Below are 4392 nucleotides of genomic sequence, written 5' to 3'. Positions count from 1 at the left end.
GTGCTGTGAGATGAGCACACATGCATTTGGGCAATGATGCAAGGCAGTTGCAAGGTGTTACTGCAAGGGACACCACTATGATGTAATCCCAGGAATGGTATTGACTGACTACCTAGTCTCAGAGGTCTTGGTCATGTTGGTAGTGTTGATATGAATATATGCAAGGGATGTTGTGATGACACAACCAGAGGCACAGTCATTATACATGCCATCCATCCCATGTGCTGCATATGTACGTGTTATGGTGCATGGCACTACCAAGGCGTAGGTACATGTGTAGGTTACGTCAGCATGGTGCAACTTGCTTAATGTGCATTGTGTCCCTCTGCGCTCCTTTGACCTACATTGTCTGAGTCTTATGTGCCTCCCCCTTCTTGCACTTGACATTTTAGCATAGATTTCCCCCATGCAACTTACCCTGCATTTGTGGTGTTTCCTGGTGGTCTGCGCTGCCCTGTCCTGTGATTCCTGTGACAATTCCCTCTGGGATGACTGCTGCAACCATCTCCTCCATCTTGTCCAAGTCCTCTTGTGGTGCTGGACTACCACCTCCAGTTTGCAGTGCTGCCTTCCCTGTTCCCTGCCATTTTTTCCTTTGTCAAATTTAATTCAAAGTAGTGACATTTCATTGGTCTCCCTGTTGTGTATTGGGCCAGGAGTTAAATTAAGGATAACCTTTTCCTCTAAATTGTTGCAAATACAGTACTAAAAGACAGTGAATACTTGCAATGTAAAGGTATGGATGTGTTTCTCCTTTGGGAGAGAATAAATGGAAGGGACAAAAAACAGGGAGGAGTGGCAGTCCCATTCCCTTTTGAGGGTCTCCTGGGTGAGAAAAAGGGGTTTCAAATTCAAATAGGAAAGAATGGGCATTGAGTGATGAGTGGGCAACCCATAATTAAGTGTGATGATCATATAAATGACGAGATCCTGAAATGGGACTGGTTGACAGCTGCCTTAAATAGTGTCTGGCTCCTTCTCACACACTGTAGCATAATAATTAGCAACAAATTAAAAGTGGTCTCTTGGAATGTAGCAGGCATTTATACATGTAAAGAGAAGTTGCAATTTTTAAGAGATCTAAACATAGATGTGATCTGCCTCCAGGAGATTTGGTGTAATGGGGAGCTTCAGTTTGATGATTTCTTTACTATAGACTGTAAAGCTACCCCATCTAGGAAGGGCCATTCAAAAGGAGGAGTTATTATTTTGATGAATATGATTAACTGGAAATATATGAGACACAGGGACCCCTCAAATCTTGGTGCATTGTTTCCCAGTAGAGGGGAGAATACATTAGCACCAATCTTAGTAGTAAAATGTTACATTACCCCTGATGCTTCATATGGTAAGCTTATTATCAAGGTTTTCACATTTATGAAAAATATGATAGATAATCGACCAGCTCCTCGTGTAATTTTGGTAGGAGACTTAAATTGTAAAATCTCAAATCATACTCTTAATCTATTCTGTGAAACAGAAGAAGAAGCTTTGGGCATTTCACCAATCTCTTCCCCTTGTAGGATTAGAACTGATAAAAGAGGTAAAGATGCTTCTTAGTTTATTGAAAAACAATGACTGCTTGATAGCAAATGGGAGATTGCCTTCCGATTCCCCTGCACAGTATATCCACAAATCCTCAATAGGCGAGGGCAAGATTGTTTTAGACTATCTGTTTTTTGGGACCACCGCGTTCTATCTGTTAGGAGATCTACAAATAGTGGATTCCATTTATAGCGATTAAAGACCTCTAATTTTTACCCTAGAAGTAAGTACAGCTCCCGTTATTTCCTGGTAGTTTGAGAACGCAGCCTCTAAATTAAAAAAAAAATTAGGATGAACTCAGTCGGACCCCAGAATGATGATTATACTGAACAACAATCTGGAAATTACGATTAACAATTGGGGAGTCTGTATGACCCCCCAACATGGATTTTGTTGTTTCTACTTATAATCCCCCCACTACCAAGTAAATTGAGTCAGCATTCTGGGTATGCGCTCCTCTGCCGCAATGGGGACAGACGAAGTCCTAGTCTCTGTAGTAAAACACAAAGTTACCCTCTGGGCAACACTATTGTTTTTGGTTTGTTATGAGAGTAGGAAAGTCCCCATCTCTTGGACCTAAACTATTATTTTACCCTTATTTAAAAAGGGAGACCGGAATCTTCCAAAAAATTACCACCAGATTGCTCTATTAGACACAGTGGGAAAAGTATTTTCCAAGTGTCTGTTGGCACAGCTAGATTCCTGAGTAGAGGAAAACAAAGATACACCTCTTGAGCAGACAGGTTTCAGGAAAAACCATGGAACCCTAGACAATATAGTCGGTCTTCAACTAATTAATGAGAAGTATGCATCTGTCAGAAGTGGGGTGATATATGCTGCATTCATTGATTTTTCCACAGCTTTTGACAAAGTAGATCGTCCCGTGCTGTGGAAACAGTTATCAGACCTAGGGTTGCCAGGTACTTGATTACATTTATTAATAGCCTTCTACTCGTCAGCTTGGTGCAAGGTTTCTTTAGGCAGGGTTGTGGACTTTCAAGAGAAATCTCCACTCAGTATGGCCCAATGCAGGGGTGTCTCCTAGCTCCTCTTCTCTTTTCTTATCTACCTACCCTGTTATCACAAAGTACAGGAACGTCACTGATTATTGGTGGCTGACCTATATCATGTCTTGTATACTCGTACAACATATCTATTCTGCAGCTTACCCCTAAAGGCCTCAATAATCGGTTGGGGGCTTTACAACAATTTGGTAACGCACATCACTTAAAGATCAACATCTCCAAGAGTAAAGTACTTTGCTTCCCTGCTAAGAAAACACCCAACTTTGCCAATTTTCCTTGGCACTGGGGTAGTCAAAAATAGGAAGTGGCAAAGTGCTTGTAGGGTGGTGTTCTCTGTGAACGGTGCCCACAGGTACCCCGGGGGTACGTCCTCGGACGCTGACGGCCCCGGGGGTGCTTCCGGTGTCGGATTAGCCGACCCGGAAGCATCTTTCTGGAACCAAAGGTTCAATGGACCGTCAGGACTGGAGGGGCTTTTCAACGGACCGAGAGAACAAGGAAGGGGAACCACCACAACAGACGTCATGAATCCAGGAACCATTGACGAGGGACGGATTGTCCGTGAGGCAGATGAAGACGACTTCTACCGACTGCCGTGTAGTGGAAGGGGCACCCAGGAGGCAGCAACGTGCTGAAGCCGGCCACACTCTGGGAGAGCATGGCCTAACCAGGTACGGGACAAGGGGAAGGCGGAGAGAAGAAAAGGAACGGGTGTTTCTTTTGTCTTTTCAGCTTTGCTTTCGTTTTTTTTGTTTTGTTTCTTTCCCCGGTATTTTCGTTCATCACCATAAAAGATAACTGTCCCAGATAAAAAGGACCGGAGCATGGTCTGCATTGTATTTACTTTCTTTGTTTTGTTTGGCTGTTTTTCACCTACCGGGTGGTAGTGTTTTTGTGCTGAGGCATAGACGTCTGTGATATAAAAATACAAGAAAAAAATAAAAGAAGCAGCGGAGACAAGGGAATCAGGGACTTACATTTTTCTTTATTTAGAAGCACAGAAGTTTTTTTTTTTTTGGAGTAAGTAAGAATAATAAAGAAGACAAAACCAGAACAATCAGATCAGGAAAACAGGAAAAGACAGGAAAACGGAAACAGAACAGAAAGAAAAGAAAGAAGGAAGGTCAACAAGAGGTTAATGAAGAGTACAGAAACAGAGGGTGACAGTAAGAGGAACAAAGAGGGATCAGCACCAGAAAAGACAGATAGAGAGAAAATAAGAGGCAACTAGGAAAGGGAAGAACATAGAACATAAAAAGAACATACTTACCAACCTCCCTTGTTCTTCTTTTCTTTGCATGCTCCTCCTGAGTTGACCCTGGAACAGAAGAAGAACAAGAGAAGAAAAGCTTGAAGATTAACGAAGAAGGCAAAGAAAAGAAAAGAATCAAGACAGACCAAGAATAAACTGACTAAGAGACTGTCACTAATCTAATTTAATAAACCATTATAGAACAAGACAAGTGCGTTCCTCCATTTTCTGACTCCTCTTACAGTGTTAAACCTTTCTAGGGAAAATAATGTGCAGTTACTTGTGGGAATGTGACTACATTGCAAATAATATGTGCAAAGCCCGGTCTCAGTCTAAGAGTTTGAGTGCATTTCATGAAGCCAAGGGTAGAAGGCATTTTGCTCATCTTTCAGAGATCTATTGGGCCAAAATCCCCACTACTCTCCTTTATGAATTAGAGCTCGTAGATATTGCAGAGCTTGGATTCATGAATAAAATTGAAGGTATCAAAAAGGCTGACTTCATCGAACAGGTCAATATCAGTGGCAGCGCTGAGGCCAGAAATGGGATTTAAAAAAGATTTTGTTCAAG

The 4392-nt window shown here is 42.1% G+C and overlaps 1 long non-coding RNA gene across 2 annotated transcripts; it reads left to right on the top strand.

The window, feature by feature from the left end:
• Positions 1–2996: 2996 nt before the first annotated feature.
• Positions 2997–4033, top strand: LOC138273558 (uncharacterized). Of its 2 annotated transcripts, none has more exons than XR_011200288.1 (2): positions 2997–3241; positions 3898–4033. It is a non-coding gene; the product is annotated as an uncharacterized lncRNA (long non-coding RNA). The 2 variants fall into 2 exon arrangements; XR_011200289.1 differs by having other exon boundaries at positions 3883–4033.
• The last annotated feature ends 359 nt before the right edge of the window (positions 4034–4392 follow it).

This window comes from Pleurodeles waltl, chromosome 2_2 (genome assembly GCF_031143425.1).
Source record: "Pleurodeles waltl isolate 20211129_DDA chromosome 2_2, aPleWal1.hap1.20221129, whole genome shotgun sequence".
NCBI classification, from domain to species: Eukaryota; Metazoa; Chordata; class Amphibia; order Caudata; family Salamandridae; genus Pleurodeles; species Pleurodeles waltl.
This window is presented reverse-complemented; position numbering and strand designations above follow the sequence as displayed.